The sequence below is a fragment of the Lasioglossum baleicum genome, chromosome 13 (genome assembly GCF_051020765.1).
Source record: "Lasioglossum baleicum chromosome 13, iyLasBale1, whole genome shotgun sequence".
Taxonomy (NCBI): Eukaryota; Metazoa; Arthropoda; class Insecta; order Hymenoptera; family Halictidae; genus Lasioglossum; species Lasioglossum baleicum.
In genome coordinates, this window is record NC_134941.1 from 4887524 (window position 1) to 4910201 (window position 22678).

The 22678-nt window shown below is 37.0% G+C and overlaps 1 protein-coding gene and 1 long non-coding RNA gene across 2 annotated transcripts in view; both read left to right on the forward strand.

The window, feature by feature from the left end:
- The window catches only part of Dpr1 (defective proboscis extension response 1), a 467695-nt gene that overhangs the window by 251530 nt on the left and 193487 nt on the right, over positions 1–22678 (forward strand). The window lies entirely within an intron of this gene.
- LOC143214860 (uncharacterized) lies at positions 17–9402 on the forward strand. The gene is made up of 2 exons (XR_013010234.1): positions 17–6099; positions 6164–9402. It is a non-coding gene; the product is annotated as an uncharacterized LOC143214860 (long non-coding RNA).

Here is a 22678-nt window from a genome sequence, read left to right on the forward strand (position 1 = left end):
GCACGACATTCAGTAAACCAATGCTTCTAATTGCTTACAAAACATAAGGTCATTTGGTATAATCATAAAAAATTTATTCTGTTTTAAAGGGTGTACGGAGACTTATTTTACTGAGTGTAAATAGTATATGAAAGTACCATATAAAAGTATAAAATTGTCTCAAATATTTTAATTTATGAGAATTTGAGAATGAGGAGAAATCAATTAGAGAGTTAATTATCAGGAAGAGTTTCTGTATGTAAGTGGAGAGGTAGAATTGTAGACTAAATTGTTTAACGTAGTACGTCCCTCGGGTGTTTGAGCACCACCGCTGTCAAAATGACATTTTGATGTTGATGTATACGAGTCCACATAGAACCTATTGTGAATACCTTAGATAGTTCAGTCCATTTCATCCCTACTGGTTTATCGCTAAATATTACCGGATTCGCTCCACGGAAACTGTTCAGACAATGCTGAATGTAGCCGCAATCGTTCATTGTTCGGGTTCTATACGCATTTTGCGCTCGCCCCGTGTCTTGCAACGTTATGCAACACCGATATACGTGGCTGGTTGACATTTATCACTTCGAAGGAAATAGTTGTTCGATGTTTGTAATTAAATGGCAGCGGTAAGTAATTTGCCAGCGGCTATCATTCATTAGCGGCCGGTAATTTATTAGCGTACGAATTTCGGAGTTCCGATGCGTTACTCGAAATCGCGTTGCCTGTTAACGCAATGGTACTGTGTAATACCATTTGCCCTTCCACCGTCAACTTTAATGAACATTTCACGGAATAATATGATTTAGGTTCATTAAATGTGTAGTTGATTTTAATTTTATCGTTAAAGCGTCGACTGTCAGCAAGTGAATCGCGATTTACGATATCATTTTACCTGATTAAAAATTAATTTACGTAATAGAATTATTCACAGAACTTTAAACAAATAAACTTGATTATAGACCGCAATATAATACATGTACTTATACATAGTTCACTTGCCAAATTAGATGCATTTATTATGTAACTTAAAATGATATATTATTTCTCAAATTTTGCACATACAAGGGACAAGTTTAAACGCAAACGCTACTAAAGTTACGCGATCGGAGCATCAGATACAAGTCGTAACAGAATATTTGGTGCAATGGTAACTGCAATTAGGATTACGACGTTTACTACCCAACATAGTCGGAAGTATTACAGTGAGCGCACACAGGACCTCTTGACTTCCGCAACAACGCTAAATACATATCATGTTTCGGTTGTAGATTCTAATCTATCAAACGCGTCTGTAATGCAATACTTTCCTTTGAATGTAGCCTTGGAATGTATTCTATACAGGGTGTCCCAAAATTCCTTCAACAGCCGGAAATGGGAGGTTCCTGAGACCATTAGAAGCGACATTTTCCTTGGCAAAAATGTTATCCGCGGCTTTGTTTAGGAGTTATTAACGAAAAACACTGACCAATCAGAGCCCGGCCTAGACGCGAGTTGGCACAGTCGGCCAATAGACAGTTGGCGCGTCTAGGTCGCGCTCTGATTGGTCAGTGTTTTTCGTCAATAACTCCTAAACAAAGCCGCGAATAACATTTTTGCAAAAGGAAAATGTTGCTTCAAATGATCTCAGGAACCTCTCATTTCCGGCTGTTGAAGGAATTTTGGGACACCCTGTATGTATGTCTTTGCAGTGTCTCTATGGGATGTACAACGTAAACATGGCCACAAAATTTTAACTAATGATTTCAACATCAACCATCATTCTTATTGTCCAAATGTAATGATCTAAGAAGCTGTGGGAGCTCGAAATAAATTAAAGAGATAGGAAAGGAGCTCTGATAAATACGAAAGAGGGGAGGAAAAAGGGAGGAGGCGTTTCGTCCGTTAGAGGACTCATCAGTAAGGCTATCTAGCGGGCCCTGCCTTAAAAATAAGATATCTTAAGTCTGTGGCGGTATACATACAGTATTCCCGCAAAGAAATTAAGGTATTAGGGTGTTTAAATTGGAGTTTTACGATACTTGACGTATCATTCTCAGGTATGGAATAGCATTAGTACAATAAAACAATTTCCCGCTTAGCACCGTTGTTTATCCAGGATCGTCGTTTACACTTGGAAAAGTTATCCAAGAAATCTATATTCGGCACACACACACGTAAAAAAATGTAGTACCATTTCGTCTCCTGAGACTCGATACCCCCGAGGTTCTCACAACAATCGCGGGAACACTGTATATACAAATCATTGAGGAATCGAGTACTAGCGGCTACAAGTCTTTCACTACCCGACCCTCTTGTGGCGCGTGTAGGTAGTTAGGCCGCCACAAAGCTCTTTGTTTTAGCTTAAAATTAGATGTGCATCAAATTTGCATCAATTTAGAACCCCTCGACGAAACTTCATTGTTTATGAAAAATTTTATAGTGAGCCTTGAATGATTAGTGGACCCTGAGTAGGCCACACTGCGTTTATGGCGTATGGCGGCTCCGACGATTCGTGTTATGGGAAACGCGCGCAATTTCATGAACAGTCACGGGAGCGGATTCTCGGTGTACCGTGTTTAGTGGCAATAAATTTCAGTGTTGTGTCTTAAGACGGTCACCTACGTGTACCACATGTACACGCAGCAGCGTGTGTGAGTGTTGGTGACGCGGTAATTACGAACCCAGCGCGAGAGAGTGCCGCGGGCGACACAAATTTTCCGAGCTGGCAGCTACGAGGACATGTTTAAGACGTTGGCCCGCGTGTTTTCATAATCTCTCTAATTTCCATTAGCGCGATAAGCGTGTCGGATCCTGCGATCCCGGCGAATTTGTTGGATCCGCGAATGAATATTTTTCCAGTTGCTTTAGCAAAATTTTCTCAGGAAAATTTGATGCTGGACGACCTTTGCTAAACAGCTATGGAACAATGCTTTAGCGTGTGTCGAGGTAAATTCGTATCTTCAAGGTTCATAGTAGGTCAGAAATCGAGGAATGTTTCGAGTATTTTGTTCCAACCCAATAATTCGTATTCTCGTATAATACATATGTCCACGTTTGATGCATAACAAATACAAAAGTATAATTACCATTTTTACAATCGGATATTGAAGTAAAACAATAATGGTTTTACGTTTCTCTGCCGGCGTGCCGGTTATAATGGTAGAATTTTTCTCTCGGTTTATTTAATGGCCACGATAATTAGAACCTTTTTCTCGGGTAAATGCACACGATCACGGTACGAAGAAAGAAAAGTGAAATGGAAATATGAAAGCGATACGTATAAAAATGCAAGAAAGCCCCCCTGTGTTCGATCAGTTCCTCTTTTTCTATGCATTTCCACCGCGAGTGCTGGATAGCGGCAACGCGATATTCGACGTTGAGCAAGAAATAAATTTATGAGATTCGACTGACGTTTATGCAGTCGATAATGTCTTCCGTGCGGTAATATCGCTTTGCTCCGGCTGCAATTTCACGCCAGTGACCGCTTCGGAGACGGAAACATCGTACGAGAACATATCGTCGGCGATAATGTGCAAACGTTCCTTTAGGAGACCGGGTCCATGCTTGGATGCTCCTTAAAATCGGCTTTACGCGCGTCTTTTGTATTATGCAGAAGATAAAACTGTCGCAAAAGCGTTCTCCGGTCTATCGATCAAAAACACGTGCAGGAAGATGTTGACAAATCTCTATTCTTTTATAGTGACTCACGTAATTGTTCACGCAACCCTTTATCCCTTTTGCTTTATAACGTCGAGTCAAACTTGTGATGAAGAATTGATTAAACATGTACATTATTAACCCTTGCACTCGGAGCTATTTCGACCTGAATTATTTCTATTTTATATGATTTTCTTAATTTTATCAATATGAAACTGATATAATGCCTCATAGAATACTTTTAGTAGTTTATAAAAATATCAAATACGTTTAATAATTTATTGGATATTTTAATAATGCAACAAATATTTTGAATATAATCGTAGAAGAACTATTAATAGCGCATCTCCGAGTCACCACTCGACTGCAAAGTTTTCCATTAAACCAAAACAAAATTCTATTTTTCTGTCATCGATGTAAAAATCATGTAATTCCTAATATGTGCTACCATTTCGTTACATAGTGTATCATAAAATTTCGAGCGATTTCGATGACATTTATTAAAGTTATGAAACATGTATCTTCAATGAGCTAGTCAGTGAGAACAAGAAACACGAGGAATATTTGTTTGGATGAATACCGCGTCGCGGACTATATTATCCTTGGAATAATAACATCTTGAACTGCGAGGCTGATCGATAGAACAGCTCGACAGAACGAAGAGGAGAAAAATGTTGGCGTGCCCGTGTGCGGTTTAATTTGTATCTTGCCCGGGGCTGCGTTTAAGGGGTTTGAAACGTACGGATCAACAACGATTGCGTTACTGGCATTCTGGTGAGAGGCTCCAAGGAAAATATGATACAGAGATATCACTCGTGGCTATTTCAAAATGTTTCTTTCATCTGCGGGATAAACACTCTGAGTGAAGTGTTTGTGTCGCCTCCAACGAATTCCCGGGGGATCTTCTACGGTGCTCGTATTTTTTTTCAAAAATGTTTCTCATGCTACCTGCTTATTAGACTTTGTTCCACGGTATAACAATATCGTGCCAATAAAGACGTCCTTCCGTAAAAACGTAATTATACATATACAAATCTCTACGCATAGCTCGCAAAATTCTAAAATTTAATTTTTAATGACGAAAAATTTAGTTATTACGTTAATGTTATACCTGACTATGTATGCTTCTTTTCGTTACGAACGAAATTATATAGCGACGAAGTAAAAATTGTTTGATGGCCGAATATTAAAGTTACTCACCGCATTTTCTGTAATTATACTAGAAAAATATTCACATTTGGCATACCAGTTTGCGTTCACAGAATATAAATTGATAAATGTTACTATGAAAATCCTGCAAAATCATAGCAGAGACACAACGTTGTGTAAGAAATTAAATGAGAAAGAATAATTTAATGAATTTAACATTTTAAAATCATTACTGTAATTTCACGAAAAAATTTCTATTACACCAACTCGTTCAAAGAACAGATTCATGGTTTTATTATTAAAATTATGTTTTAACAGACAGGACTACAGTTTTACGTCAGAAATTAGATGGGTGAGAGTAATTATAATAATTTTTCATTTTAAAGTTGCAAGAAGAATTTTTCAGAAAATAATAATTTTCTTTGGAAGGACTGTAGGAGAGAGAGACTATGGAAAAAAGGCTACCGTATTTTCAGCGGTGCGGCGGGAGCCACGTAGAAATTTGAAATTTCGTTCTTTTTTCAACGGGACAGCCGACGTTGAAAAATATATTACTTGTATGTACAAACGCACATGAAGGGGCGTATAAATTAAGCAGGGCAACGCGTGTGTACATATCGGGCGGAGTGCTGCTTTAAACTTCTGAATAAATTTATTGGGGCGGTCCCATTCAATTTAATACAACTGTTTTATGGGACTTTTCGGGAACGCAGTTTACTCGAACGATATACGCGAATAATTTCAATTGCGATTGTGGAAGGGGATGAGGGTGTGCTGCAAATTATTTTCGTGTGGGTTGGCGAGTCGTCTGAATGAGTTATAGTTGGACCGTAACAAAATTTCTACCGTTAATAGGCCCAGAGGAATCAGATAATTAGCAGCAAGTGTACAAAGTGCAGCGCAATATAATATGAGAACTGAAAATGTCAGCGGATTATTTGTAGTTTGACTTACGCTTATGAATCTATGCTCTTCGTTTTATACCGAGATACTCAGTTTTATCAAAGAAAATATTTATTTTCCCGATATACTATATTTTTTATTTTTAGCTCTTCGAATGTGATAGTGTTTCCGACGTTTAATCTATTAATAAATTCTGCAAAGCGTACGATACTAACTGAACAATTTTATCTGTGAAGAGGACTGGCAATTACCAGTGAAGCAAATCTAAATTAATTAAGAAAGTGCAACAAGTATCTTCGTTTTACAACATTTCTCTCTCGAATATTCCTTTTCTTCTTATCGAGGACGAATTTCAGGGGGATATTAAAATGCAAATGTTGAATGAGGTATCAGCGAGGCCATTCATTTGGATTATAGTGTGAGAGGGTAATTTTTTCTATTATATCGATGTGAGAGTGGAAGATTGAGATTGAGAGAGTGTGTTTTTCAGATTTTTCGACAACCTCAAAGCCGCCACACACTGGACATTTTTAGACGACTAATATAAAACGCTGTACCTCGACATGCGCAACAACATCCTTAATGTTGACTATCAAAAAGAAGCACACAAGCCATTAAGGTCTCATTACTGCCCTCGAACTGAATGTACCCAGATAACTGCGATAGGGTGGTGGTTTAATGGCAACCACGTAGGCCAGGGTAACGTGGAAACAACTATAAAGGGTTTCCGGAATCTCATAAAAGTAAGACTTTCGATTGGTCGCATCTGTTCAACTAAACTTAACGAATTAAACTTGTGCTATTACTCTATTAAGGAAACAGTCGATTACTTATTGGCATGCTGAACATACACTATACATATGTATTTTAGTCGCGGTAACTGTGATAGATAAATTTGATGTTATTATTTGAAGTATACCATGATTACTGAAGATTTTTATTTAAAAAATAGTATTTATTTTCTACCATATCTTAAACTAGCTACATACTGTAGACATTGATTTAACAGTAAAACTACAAAGGCAAGTGTATATAAAAAAAATTTCCACCTCAGTTACAACAAGCAGAAGTCAAGTAAAACTTTATTTCCAATTTTCATTGTTTTAATAGATTGGAAAAAATGTAGCACACACACACACAGTATGTTTCAATTCTTCTTATTCATTTACTTTTATTCTTATACTTTTATTACTTATTTTGTATTCCACTTACTCACTTTTATCATAAATGCATAAAATTTTCATTCTACCCACTAATTTGATAACAGAGAATGGATATCATTCATTGTATTTAGTAGACTCCGTTTGAAATTACAAGGGGACTCACATTATAGTTGAACATACTGAAAACATCTTGTAAACGAAAGTGTAATGCATAGCACGAAATGATAATTCTGTCAAAAGTATCTTTGCACAGCGTGTTCATTCGTCACAGACGTGTCTCGATTCTTTAAACGCGCATTGAGGAGGAGGAATGAGCGATTCGCGATCCACATGCAGATACGTGCCCTATAGTTGCAGTTAAGTAGGTAATTAGAAGCTGGCTACGAATGTAGTAGTAATGCTCGCCGACCTACGAGCGTAATCAGAGGCGTGTGAACGCACCGAACCGCGTAATAAGTAGGTACTTCGCCGACCATAATTTCTTCCAGGTTACTCGACAATTTTCCCGACGGTTCACGGCTGTTTTTCCGTTTCTCCTAGAACGCCTGCTCCGCGTTGCAATTCGGTGTTTCCTGGACACTTTAGACTACGTTTCCTCTTCTTCCTTAAAATTTTAAATAAAAGAGATTCTTCCGCTCCAGACACGAATTTTCGGAATAGCGTTTGCCAGTTCTTTGGCAACAACTGAATAAACTGTGTATCTACTTAACCCCTTACTACATCTTGGTATAATACTTCTAATCAAAATATTTTTAGTCCATTCTATTCATCATTATTGTTTAGTGTAATGGTCAGGATGTTTCTCCTTTTGTTACAAATATGCTACTGATTTGTCTCACATTCTGTGACTATTCGAATCATTTAAAATCAATTCAACTAATTTTTACGTGATATTGTATATGATATACAGCGTGTCTCTCTCATTTGAACTTTTGCACGCATTTATTGCTCAAACTATATATATAAAGAGTTGTATGTTGTAAGCAATTGTTGCAAAAGCATCAGGTTGAAAACAATATTTCAAATAAATATTTAACTTTCGAAACAAATCCCTTGTTAGTAAATCTACCTTGACAAAAACAATATTATAGCAATTCGAAAAATTTTCTGTAAACGAAACAACAATTACAATTAAATTTTTTTAAAACACGACATTCACTGTAAAAAAGATCGATGTTATAACACAGATTGAAGAAAGGAATGGATATTGTTCATACGTTGCAATTGTCCAAAGAATACATATGCGATATCTGAAAGCCGACGTTTCACAGCGATATTGAAAAAAGGATTTATTAAATTTCATTAGTAATTTCGTATTCTATTGGAGCGCGGTTCGATATTCTTTTATTCCATGGTATCTAGTATTCCGAGTTGCGATTGTGTCGGAAATATAACAAAGATCATGAATGATGGAGAGCCGTGGAAAGAGCGGGGTTTTTCCCATCCTAGTGAGAGGCTCTCGAATTGATCGGTAGAATTATCGGCGGCGCCTCTAAACGCTTACTAATAAAAACGTTCCATCTTCGGTAATCGTGCATAAGCCAGGCTCGACTAGGCTGATAAATTTTCGCCAGCTGACAGAGACGATGTATCGCGTCGTTCCGCCAGATAAAAGCCGAAATCACGGTAAGCGATTCCGATAACCAGATTGCCGATTTTATGCATTCATACGGCGAGTGAAATACAAGAAATAAATTGAAATTCGGTTACGTAGAAAGCAAATTTCCCTGTTTACGGACATGTTTCTATCGCCGAACAGTTCTTTTATTCATGACAACCCTTACGTCACAACTGGATATACATACACCCACTCACGACTGGCGGTTCAACTTTTGTTTAATCTTCCCTTTGAAAAAAACATTAATGCTAATCTGATAAATTTAGGCATTTATCAAAATATAAAATCATATGCTAATTCAATACACAACAATAATGTTTAAAAGCAAGAAATTCCACATTTGTACGTTTACAGTTTATCGATAATGAATTTATTCGTTCCAGATAGAAATGTCAGAATAAAATGAAGCAAAAAATGTTGGGACGCAAGCAACCGGAAATTTTCCAGGTATTTTCCTCAAAATGCATTCGTGACTGCTAGCGGCAAGGCGGAACACCATGTTAGTAATCATGAACTGAAATTTTTCATGGCGGTCTGAGTTTATCTCGATAAAATAAGTTTTAAGATCTGCTTGAAATTATAAAAAATTACAAGCAATTGCAATTTAAATATAAAAGCAAAATGAAATGCTTCAGGCTTTTTTTATCGAATTAGTTAAAACTATTAAATAATGACTGAATTCATCGAAAAATAATGAAAACGTGGTCTTGAATATTTATACTATAACAAAACTGCATGAAAATTTAAATGTTTAATCTTGACCGGGGAAGTGATCAATATTTTAAAGTTAATATATTTAGAGAATAACTAGATAGCATAAACCAATTTTACGCGAATCGTATGCATAGTTCTGAATTAAACGAGGAATATATAAAAGTTCGCAATCAAACCGTTGACATCGATGATTTCATGAATAAAAGAATATTTAAAATTATTTGCATCAAACAATATAGAGGATCGCGTTTCCTCTAAAATATGAAAACTTGTTTCAATTGAATATTGGATTAATTTATATTAGAATAGATTGCGAAGTTCATTATTTATACGAGGATTGCAAATCATTTATTGATTCATATTTAACGTCTATTGATGTGATACAAAATTATGTCCAATATAACATGTACTATTAGCTTTGCATCACTTTGTCAAGGTTCTTAATCAATGTTAATCCTAATTATTTATCATTAATCTGGGTATTTGGTGCGACAATGAAAAGAACTACCTAATATTTTTATTTTATGGTGTGATCTAACCCTTCAAGTTCTCTAAGAGGTTCCCCAATACTTTTACTTTATTTAACTACAAAAATGAGTAGGTCTGATCGAAAACAGTAAAATCTGTTATATCACTTTCAACCTATTAAATACATTACGGTAAAAAATAAATTCTATTTTACTCCAGTTTGTTGCAATCCAGGTGGAAGATTTTTATTTTGCAGAATAATCCGCTGTCTAGTCATCAGCTATTTCTTAGAAGAATTAATTAGAATGTTTGATATTGGAGAAAGTCTCCTACAATATACAGTACAGAAAAAGAAGACATTCTTTCTTGCAACACAGATTTGTACGATTTTGTGTATCACCTGACAGAAATGTCAGGATAGAAGGTGTAGCATGTCACTACAAAAGAGAATATTAGATAACAGATTCAACACACAATGTGCCTAAAATATTGACAAAAGAAACTTTCATCCAAAATCGCTTGGACTAAATTTTTCAGAATGTAGTCAGCATTCCTGGATTTCTGACTCATAAGAGTTCTCTCGGAAGAATCGTACAGTTCAATTTTTTCTCTACCGATACAACTTCGCTCCGCAGTTAGGGAGCCAATTTCATTCTCATTCCATCGCGCAGACATTCGTAATGGATGTCGGCTTGTTCTCGGCGGATCCTAATATTCTTCGTTTGTTCCCGGATCAAAGCCACATCGTAGAACACCATAGCGCACGGCCGGCGCACAATATCCGCGGGATAACCCCGGGAAGTACCATAAGCGACTCGAACTACGTAATCAAACCGTAAAAATACAGCCAGCAGCTTACTAGGAATGTGCGGGGGTGGGGGGGTGTCTTTGATATCGCGGATTCCATGCAGAACATTCCGACAAACGAGGCCGACCTGCGTATATCTCAGGAAATGGAATCAGGTGGCGCGTCAAAGGACGTTTGACGGCGTCCTCTTTCGATGCTAGTCCCAGGGAGGTTCATTGGTTCGATGTAAATACGATAACTTCTACCCGGCTTTCCTTCGAAACTCTGATCTAGACGCGGAACAAGAGACCGTCTCCTCCCGCGAGAACGAAATGCAATTAACCCGTCCGTCGTCTTGACGGTGATCTGCCGGCCAGCCCTCTGATTCCACCGCTGTCTCAGATTGAAATATTAATTACGATGCCGGAGATCTAACGGCCGATCGAAAAATAGAACGGGCGTGTCTGGGCCCAGACAATGGTGAACTTAATCAGTCGAACGACACGGCCGGATCAACCCGCCGGAAACCCCGAAACTATCAAGTCCCGGCCGACTTCGATTTTACATCTATTTTTCTGGTTACCAGGAAAACTTCTCCGAGAACTTGTCGCACAGTCCAAATCCCAGGGACGGTGGACATTGAATTAGTTAGTATCTCACAGATTAATTTCGTCTCTGACGGAAAACTCCGTCTCAGGCTGCGGAGTTTCGTGATATTATTATTGAGGGGTTCCGTGCTGTGAAGGGAGCTATGCCACAAGGGTAGTTTTGTGGGAAATGCTTTTATGAAAAGTAGTCCTTTCAATATAAATCTCGTGAGGAAGACTACAATTTTTTTTTATTCAAATTTATTCATAAAGAGGTAGTCTATTAGTATGACTTGAAAACATTTTTTTTTTTAATTGAATTACGTTCCTGATGGTAGCTTGTTAGTTAGTGGAGAAAATTATCATTGCTTTCGAATAATTTTTTCAGAATGTATCATGAAGTTTTAAATTTATTAGAGATATATAATAAAAATAAATTGTGATGTGCTCACACTCAATATACAATATCTGCGACATGCTTGGAGAACTTTTTGGGACCGCAAGCATTTCAAAATTGCAAGAATTGTTTTGTATAACTATATTTCTATTATAAACAATTCTTGCTAGATCCAATATTTTTTCTTGAAATATTTTCAGCAGATAAAGTTAAAATGCCTAGCTTGATATACATATGTAAAAGAAATAATTCGAACTTCACAAATAGAGAATCGTACGTTCAGGAAAAAATTTTCTAGAAAAATGCTTCAAAAATTAAGTTTTGATTTCAGTACGTCGTGAAGTTTGAAACAAGAAAAGACGTTTAAGTAAAATATTCAGTCAGAGAAACTTTGAAATGAACTTATGCAGAAAGAAACTAAACCGTGAAAAGGTTCTGGGATTCATTTGATTAAAACGGACCTTCATTTAAATGCTATTCATAGTTACACCATGAAACATTGAATTGCTGGGACGATATCGTCCCTTAGGATGCAGATAGTAACGCAAATACACACAGTTGCACAAAATACACAGAATTGCAGAATGCAGGCTCTATTTAGTACGATTTAAGCAGAATTGAAATCGACGATCGAACAAGATATGAAACTGATGTACTATAAACTAAATGAAATACGAAGTATTTTTAAAACTTTGTGAATTTTTATAAGCGACAAAGCCGTAATGAAATTGCTAGATAGTAAAAAGAGGTTCTTTGAGTTTAAAGGATGATTTCTAATTAACCTCTTACCCGAGTGATTTCAATTATGGACACTTACTACAACAAAAGACAAGTGAAATTGAGAACAAAGTGATTGAATCAGTGAAATGTTACGATGAAACGACAGAATCGGGATTTTTTCGGAACTTTTGGCGAACAAACTATCGACAGTCGCACGATTAGGGCGTATCTTGCCAGATTGAAGAGCGGCTCTATCAAGTGTACACATCCCGATGAGGAGGCGGAAACGGAACGAAAGCAAACCCGTAATCCGACTGGTTGGAAAATTAAGCAGAAGAAATGGGGTCTGTGTTGTACGTGCGATGCACTTTTACTGCATCATCGAGGGAGATATTTGTTGGAGCGCGATATCAGCTCTAGCTTCTTCTGTGCTTGGAATTTTAAAGCACTGCAAATTACGTTTGGTTCCTGTAGTCCTCGGATATGCTTTGGCACACGATACAAAGGAACTTGTGTGCCGGTTGTTTTCTTCGGATCTACGTTGTGATTTTCTTACAATAAACGAGCTTCCTACAACGTTGCTTATTTGATATTTTCGTTCTATATTTATTATGTGTACAAATCAATATGTGGTTGTCGCAATTAAGAAATTGTAACTTCATTTTGAATTAAGTCTTTCTCTCCACATTAACTGCATTAACTTAATTTAAATATTATATTTTAATTATTAATTTTTAATAGATTCGCGAAGAAGAACTTGCTCAACAATGGGAAGCAATTAGCAAAAATATAGCGAACAAAATGAGCACATACAAAAAAAAGAATATATAGAAAATACAGTATGACATATAAGTTAAGTAGATGCAATAGGTATAAAATGATCAAGCTAAAACAAAAAGGACACAAACTAATGTGAATGTGAAATGGGAAGAGGAAGATAATTCTGAAGATAAACACAGCAAACGACAATGAAAGCGAAAGAGGTGTATGTGAAAAGCGAAAAAGCATTATGAGTCTGCACTCAAATTAGTACCAACGATAAGAAGCACCTTTTCTACCACACCAACATTGGTATTAGCAACTCTACCACTTAAGTGTTATTTTTTGTACTATTTATGCGTAATATCAGGGTGGAGCAGTTAACTGGGATCGTCTAAATATCTCCCTTACTTGCTATTGTATAAAAAAGCTTCTCAGGACAAAGTTGCACTGTTTCAAGGGGTACATATCTTGATGAATAGATACAGATACAGCCAGATAGAGACAAAGAATAATTTATACCTCTGAATTTCCCCAATTCAGAAGCACACTATGTGGAAACAAATATTTTTCTGGACATTCTGATTTTTAAAATATTTTTAAAAATCGTTCTTTTATTTGCTGACATTCTGATATGTTCACATCCCTCCAACATGAACGAATAACAATAAAAAGAATATCCATCAATTATTTTTCTAAAAAACATCGTCCATACATGAAAAACAATGTATCTGGGTTAGATGCTTTTTCCTCGAGACTTTTATATGACTCATTCAATCCGTTACATTCAAATACATCAATTTTACAGTTTGTGGAAGTCGGATTAATTGTGCTGCATCTGTCGTTACAGATAACAATATTTTTCGATAAGTTCAAGACTTCCTTCTGCTGTCTTCCGATAAGAAGTGTTATTTTAAATTATAAGAAAACGCTGTCTTTTTACAACTAACAATTTTTTCTATAATTTTACAATTTCTTACAATTTTGCTAAGCACGTGTCGAAGAGTGACAACTCTAATCTTCACAAATAAAAAATAGCGCGAAGAGCAGCGAAACAAATGATAATAGCTCGCGCGTTACTATAATAAGATTCGGATTGGTAGCTGTTATACATTCTTCGTCCTGTACTGTTCGTTGAGGTAGAAGGCAACAAGGACCAGAAGGAGGAGTATAGATATCCTGTAGCAGCAGTGAGATATGCATTTAGGCCGGCAGTTAGCATAGAAACTACGAACATCCACTTGGCGGGACTCTAATCTAAACTAATCTCCTGCAATCTCACGCAGTGCCTATACGTGTTACATGCACTCCGGAGTTTATTTGCACGAAATATTTCGCAGGAATTGTATCAATTCGCGGCGGGAACGTTGTCCGAAATAATTGGATTATTCTGAAGAATAAGTTAATTGTATGCGCGTGAACGCTTCGGAATCTACGGAAGCCGCAAGACACTTCCGGTGCATTTTAACTCTGTTTAACTCCCACTAATTATCCGCAACTGTACCGGTGTATGACTTTAACCGAACATAGAACTAGTTGTTAACTAGGTGATATCATTCATCGCTCATGGCGAGTTTGTCGCTTGTTAGTGCGGCGACTATTTAGGAGAAAATATATTTATAACTGCTGTTTTTGTAAGCTGTATTAATTGAATGGGTGTCTGGAAGAAAGGCCTACGTCAGGCTTTCTAAATTTTATACTCGAATGTAATTTATTAAAGAGTGGACAAAATTTCGGCCGAAATAAGTTTTGTTACAAAATCGGAAGTCGGAGCGTTATTTACATCCGCGAGATTCGTTTTGTTTGAAAATCGGAACACAGGAGCGCTATTTACATTCGCGAAATTCATTCGGAAATAGATGCTACCTTATTTCACGCGCGACGGAACGGATAGAAAACAAACGTCGTTTTCTTTATCGATTTCTTGTCATGCTACGGTAAGCGGTGAAGTCCAGAATCAACATTGTGGTTGAATTCTGCGGTTGAATTTCTTCTACTTGCCCTCACTCTCGGTTGCTTCATGAATTTTGTGGAAATTGAATCGTGTTTCTCTGTGTAATTCGTTTCTTTGCACGACGTTACTGTTTCACGACGCTTTTACCGCAAAAACTTGTACACTTGTGTAACAGTGCAGTAAAAATCAAAAAACAACTTGCCGAGAGGGAACAGAAAATCTTCACATTCGGCGTTTTCAATTTTTTGCTCAGAGTAGTAAAGTGTGCAACAAATCAAGTATTTGTAATCGTTTGGAAACGAATTTATTCGTTATTTTTTTCGAATAATTAATTTTCGCCAATATATTAATAGTAAAAATTAATTTCTATACCTGGTGAAAAAATAGTGTCACTCGAATGTATGATCGGTGTGGTAGTCAATGTATCAATAAATATTGTAATTGTTACTTTGGCATTTAAATATTAATCTGCGGATTTTTATACAAAATAAAAGTTTCCAGAATCAATTGCAAAGCACAAGAGCTACATAAACATTTATTTCTTTTTTCAATCATTTAAATGTATTGAAAGTAATACGATAATATTATATTATTTGACAAGTACTCTTTTTGGTTCCCAATAAAGGAATCTCTACGCAGTCGATGTGTACACAGAATGCCAATCATTCAATACACCATTCAACTTGGTGCGCAGATTTGGCACGTTATGTCTGTTTACAGAGAAATCAGACGCGATAAAAATGATGCGATCGTGCCATAAAAGTTTCCTTAAAGTTGTCCGAAAGTGGTTTCACAAATATATCGAAAATTGGAGGCGAACACTGGTGTTGCATTCGTACGGAGTGGAATGCAGAAAACGGCATCGTTACGTTACACGGGCCATCTCCGTTTCGAAATGCACCGAACAATTAGTGCAAAGTATGCTTAAACGTTTCAGCGTAATAGTGTCGTAATAATATTTTAAATGTGCAATCTTGGACATGTATTTATAATTGTAATTGTAATGTATTTACACATTACATTTACAGAAACGTTATAATTATAGACATCAATTAGAATCCGAGACATTTTCACAAGCACAAATTCTGCAATTGCAAATAATTATATTGAATTATTCAGATTAAGTGTTACATGTTTAAATCGAATTATTATTTGAATTAATTATTGAGATATACAGTATCATTCAAATATTCTCTTCCACTTTTTTCGTAAGCTGTTCCGTTTTTAAATTGAAAAGCAAATTTTTTAGTTTTCAAATAAATATTTTCGCAGTCAATTTCAGGAATTGTAAAAACATCTTTCTTGCTTTAATAGTTTTAATAGGTTGAAAATAATACTTATGTCGACATGCTTGAATTCGTATCTTCTTACTTAGGCTTAAAAAATTGGTGTACCTATATTACTCTGGAATGGGACACGATAAAAATAAAAAAAAAAAAGAATTTGTGAATACTGTCACATAAATATCCACTTATTAAAATTCCCGAGGAAAGAACTACCCTTCTAACGTAACTCTTAGTTCTTGCAATCGGCGCAGAACATTTATATTTTGCATTAAAAAACCACTACTTATTGCCAAGCCACTGTGAACGAAACTTGCTGCTTGAGTCGTTCCTTTCGTAAGAACGAGGAAGGCCCGTAAAAGGTGGTTTACGAGGCGATATCTGCGGACGTCGCGCGAGCGTGGGGTCAGAAAAGTCGAAGCATTAAACCCATGTAAAACTGAAACGTGGAATTTGGAGAAGGGCTGGGCGCCGCCGCGCCGCAGCGGGATTCAATATCGAATTTCTGAAATTGCCAGGGGGAAGCAGCTGCGAATACTGCGAAGGCCCTGGCCTGGATGAAATTCAAATATCGAGAGGGGGCCCACTCGACTCCGCCGGAAAAAGGAACTAAGGATATGTAGATGCCAGTTTTCTGTTCCGTGTCGCGGCGTCCCGCGACTACGTCCGTGGGTAGCAAACAGTGTCAGTGGGACGCATTGGCAGCAGGTACAGAATCGTTATCAGAGGATGAGATATTCCAAGCCTTGCTGGGATCGGCGGAACTTGCATTCGGCGTGTAGGCGATAGGGGCACACGGGGGGCGAGAGGATTTGCCAATGGCGAGAGGGGGAGAGGACGAGATTTTTGTCGGTCGCAGGGTACACGAAGCTTTGGCGTTACGCCACGCAAACGAATATTGCCAATAAACTGCCAATCCAATTTACCTACGCAGGAAATGCCACTGTTGTTCATTGTTCCGGGTAACTTCGACTTTTCATCAACCTTCATTCCATATCCGCTCATTCCCTTTCCGTGACTGACAAACTATCCCCCCTCCCCATCATCAGGTTCACCGCTTCCTCCGTTAATTGTTCGCAACTGAAATTGTTAAGACTACTTCCTGTTCCTTTAATTTGATTCGAGCCGCAGCTCTTAATCCCTTTTCGACGGTTAACGCTGCACGAGGTGAGTCACTTAATTGTGCTAGTTACAGTTACTAACAAAATTCAGCGTACGCAAGCTACAAAGATCTTATTTGTTATGCAGAATTAATTTTTTCGTCGGAATGTTTGTAAATAGCGATTTTAAAATCTTACTATACATTTATTTCAAATATTTTCTTTTCAGTATAGATTGTAAATTATTGAATTACATTATTTACATACATTAATATTTATATTCTTTTCAAACAATGTTTCAAATGTTTCAAAAAATGTAATAATGATATATCACGAAAACAGTAATTTTCTAGACGACTAAATGTATTGTGACGGAATACTAAAGTGATACGAGAAGCTATTGAACTGCGACGGTAAACATTTTACTATCAAGGCTCAATGCCATAAAGAACTTTGAAGAAACCACTTTGAAGGACCGTTCTCCCTGTACCATTAAAAGTGAAAAATCGGCGAACTTCGAATCGCGGCATTGTTGCAGCAAACGAGCGAGATGCGCCATTGTCTTTGAAAAATTGTCGTTACAGCTGGTACAAAGAACTGCGCCGAAATTTCGACGTGAACAAAACAAGTAAATGAGTTCCAAGTTGCCTAGGACTTCTGATAACTGTTAGTCTCGATCGTGACGCCCCATCTTTTGTTCAAGGTTCTCTTGCGCAATTTCGGACTGTTCGCAAGGAAGCGTTATAAATGAAGACTGCCATTACAGGCTTTTAGTCGGAAGAATAAATTGTTTCTGAAATGCTTTGGATTATCTCGGAATGAGACATCAAATATGTATGCTCGAATCCTTGTCCTGACTACGATACACGAGCACAGTTATACACTCTGCAGCTGTCTTGTTCGAGTTTCTTCTTCAACAAAATGACGAGTGGTTCCTTCGTTTCTCTGTTTGCCGTACATTTTTCTTTTCTCACCGATAGTATCGGTAAATATTTCGATTCTTGTTTGTTTATAATTTGAACGCCCGAAATTGAAGCAGGCCAAGCTTTTTTAATGAACATGACGGTGATTAGTAGTTAATTACTATTAAGTTAACACAAAATATGTGTGCAGTAACGTAGTGTAACGTTCTGGTGTAAATCATAATGGTTTGATACAAGTACTAGTTTAAAGATCAAATTTTTTCATTGTAATGAATTTTGTATGAAACATGTCTCAACATTTTTCTAATTAAAATGAGACCATACGAGACATAAATCGTAGCATATTTGCTAGTTCTATTAAAACGATCCATATGCGATTTACTGTACAAATTAGTAAAGATTTAATCTCACACTGTAGCTAATTCTAAGTAACTGCACCAATATCCGAACACATGTTCCTCTAAATAATTACATAATCGCGGTTTTACCAGATCGTGAATAATACAAGCAAAAAAGACGTCACAAATATGTTAGTAAAAGTTTCATAACAAAATAATTAGAAAGAAGAAAATCTCGTCACTTGTTTATTCTATCCTATTTTAGACTTAAAGGTAGAAGGAAAAGATAAAGTCTGTACCCGCTACATGTGACATTCGGTGCCGAAGTTTTCGCATATATCGGGACATTACTGTACTCTTTTGCTCGAAAAGTTCAAAACAGTCATAGTTCTAAGGGATGTTGCGTTTTCACCGCGGAGTGAACGCCGGGAAAGGTGTCCTCGGGCAGTCTCGATACAGATATTTAAAATTATAGTCGGCAATATCTCGAAATGGAAAGCATCTGGTTCCGTGAAGAGAAAGAGAAGACATAAAACCGGTCCGGCAAGAGTTTCGCGGTAGAAAAAGCCTGTTGAAGAAGACGGTGGTTTTGAGGATAGCGGGGGACAAAGCTATTCTGTCGGCTATTTGCCTACGTCTACGTCTGTTAAGTTAAACGTCACGACGGCCAAGGGCCATTGAAACGGAACAGTATTACACGATATTCGAAGTTATCCAGAATAGTGTATGCTGCGGGAATATTTGAGGCAACAGAATGTTTCCGTCGTTCCTGACTCTGCTGATTCCTGGCGGAGCAGGAAGCACTCCTGGTGGCGACGATTTCGTCGCCGCCAATATGTCTTGCCGAATCACCGACCACGCTCTTATCGAAAATGGAAAACTGACGCTGGAATACACGGTCTTATCCTCCTCCCTCTTTATTTTTCGACGTTCATCAGTTTTATTTTTCAAAGTCTTGAAATTCACGGCCTTCGCCCACGGCTCCGATGAATAAAATGGATGCCAGTTGATCCCGACAGAGTCTCGTTGAAGTGAGAATTCCGCGTCTCGTCGAATTCGTCAGGATTCACGGGGATTTCCACGGACCGGTTTACACCGAACCTCCCACCCTCCCCGAGTGTCTTAGAATCGTTTTTCATTCGGATCCGGTAAATCGATGGGGTGGCAGGCCGGCGATCGACTTAATCTTGTCCTTTCGAAGGTGAACTTCAGATGAAAGTCCACATCCATCTTGCATTATGCGCAGTATGTTCCGGATTTAAGGGACAAACTTCGATATCGTGAGCAAGGACATCGAGAATATCATCTAAAATTTTTATGAATGCAAGCACGACGAACGACCGATTTACATTGCTGCTCGGAAGTATTAGAACACCTGACGGTTTTACGAAGGCAGCTGACTGCCTGATATTTTTAACACGATGAGTCAATATCACGTCAAGTGAATCGGCGATTGGTTTAGAAATAAGAAATATAGTTAATAAAGACGGCTAATGAACTATAAATTATTGTTGACATTGATGATATCGAAAATATTTTGTATGCAATTGATTGAAAATTAATTGTATATTTAATTTTAGATGTCATGATAACCATACAATTGAGTAATTAAGTTGTTAGAGTCATAGTACGAAGAATGTACTTATTAACTAAACACTATATGTGTATGTATAAAAATGACAAAAATTCAATGTTGCTGGACTTTCATATAACCATTGATAATTTTAATGTAAATTTCTTGATTTGTAACAGTTCAAAACGACTGGAAGAACATAAAAATATTCTCTGCTGGTATCAATGTTTTTTGTAAGTAGAATTAATCCGTAATGGTCAGACACGCTATTTAGATGACTAACCTATGTTTTTACTAAAAATATGTTTATGTTTCTATTGGAATCATTTTCTATATTAATTTCAAATTTATATGGGGAATTATATATGTTTAAAAACCGATAAAAATATATTTCAGGCAATCATAAAACGTTAAATCTTTCTTCATATTAGAATTACTTTTACGATAACGATAAACCCAATTTTTGTATAAAAGTTTTAATACATCAAAAAGGAAAATCTCATCAAGTAAAAAAATTGCTAAATTGTACAGTGTATTATGTAATGTCAAGAACAATGTCGAGAATTCGCAATTTAACTGTGTAAACAATATATAGTACAAACAGTATATAGTAAAAATTCATCAAATTTTCAGCAATAAACTCTGTATTCATCCATGAATGTGATATTAGATTTTTTTTATTTATTTCAGACACATATTTGATATGAACAGATTTGTATCGTTGAGGTGGAAGTAAAATAACACTTCAGCCATAGAAAAGCAACTGCAAATTCCTGTTGTTGATTTTCAGATTTTTCACAACTTTTTATCGGAACATTCCAAAAGTATAGTATAGTATATAGAAAGTATACTATGTATCTAGAAAGAATAAACTGTGTGGTATACCAGGGGAGGAATTATTTACGTGCATGTTCATAGAATTTACAGAAAATTTTGAAGCATATTAAGAAAATTACTCAACTGTTTATGCAAGCGTCAAGAAAATACTTGCGCTTTTCGATCGACTAATTGTACAGGTTGGCACATTAACGTAAACGAACCTCGCGCAAGTATGATCGCGAGAAGCCTGCCTCATTTTGTTTCTTAGAATGAGCAGGCATTAATTATTTATCTCGTGTAAAGCGTGACGCATTTGATAGTAAGCATTGTTAGGAGCCAGCTAGCAGGAATTGTCGAAACACGACTTAGTCAGTACATTTGCAGATTGCATGCAGCGCGTTGCACCCGGGAGAGCGCATCAAAGTAAACTTCTTCGGTATGCACGACGACACTGCGTCCCGCTGGGAACGCGCCCTAAACTCGAAAGCAGCGTATAGACGGTCACGTGAGCACTGTGCAATTCCTCTCCACGTAAAAACGTCCGAAATCTTCTGAAAGGATCCATCACCTGAAAGACTTTTGTCGTCGGTATCGATCAAACGTACAATATTCAGCACCTGTCCACGGTGTCTAAATTTTCAATCGATAAAAATAACGTCACTTGAAACTCGCAACAAAATTGCAACGAACTTAATTTTTATCTCCACTGCTGTAACATTTACAGAATTTTAAGATAATTAAAGCAGAAATGCATATGTGCATGTAACGCACAGTCAAAAACGCACAACAAAATTTAAATTAATGAAAATAAATTATAAAGAATTGTGTTATATTTTGATCTTCATGGTTGTGATACTCAAAGAATTTTGAGATGATAAAAGTAGAAATGCAGAGACGTGTGACGGACAGCCAAACGTTAGGTCGTTGCATATGAAATGACCGATTTCAGAATGCAAATTTTATGCAGTGTTTTAATCAAGAAATACTATTATAAGCTACAGGTTTATTATTATATCATTTGAAGGTACGGAGCTAATCTTTCAAGCCTCATCTTTTAAGTCCTATCTTCAGTTTCTATTTACATATCCAGCTTTAAGTTAAATAAAATATATTTCAATATCAGTAGACGCGATTGTCTTTTTATAAATTTGATTATAAATTTTTTAAAAATACCAACGATTATTAATGCAGTAAATCCTCTATAGACACGACAGCCTCGAGAGGATTTGCATCTATCCGTATGGGGTTAGCTATTTTTTATGTCCAAAGGCCGAGTCGATCGTAGAGAAGGACAGCGCGTGTAATGTTTGAACAGTGCCGGCGACGGCAACTGTCCGCGTCGCGTTAGTAGTGGTTCACACCGATATACCGAGCCGAGATCAAATTACTATGTTGGGGGGGGGGGGGGGGATATTCTTGGTCGCATCTATCGTATAGAAATTGTTGCGTCTATAGAGGATTTACTGTAACTCCGTAACAGAGCCTTGGGGAACATTTCCGCAAAGGAAAAAGTTTACTTTTAATGTCCTTAAACCACCCCGTTCAAGAAAGTAAGACATTTTGGGACACCCTGTAGAACTACCTATCGCGTTATTACTTGAAAATTCAAGTGACAGCACGTGCTTTCTGTGCGTGCCGGAACATCTGTATGCAAAGGGTTTCTCTGTTTTCATAGAATTTCTGACGGTCTCCGCGATATGTGGCGTTTAAAAAATCGTATATCGGAATACTTGTTTACGTTTTCCCGAGTTTATATCTGCGCGCGGCCCCTTCCTCCACCGTGATTTATGACTCATAAACGT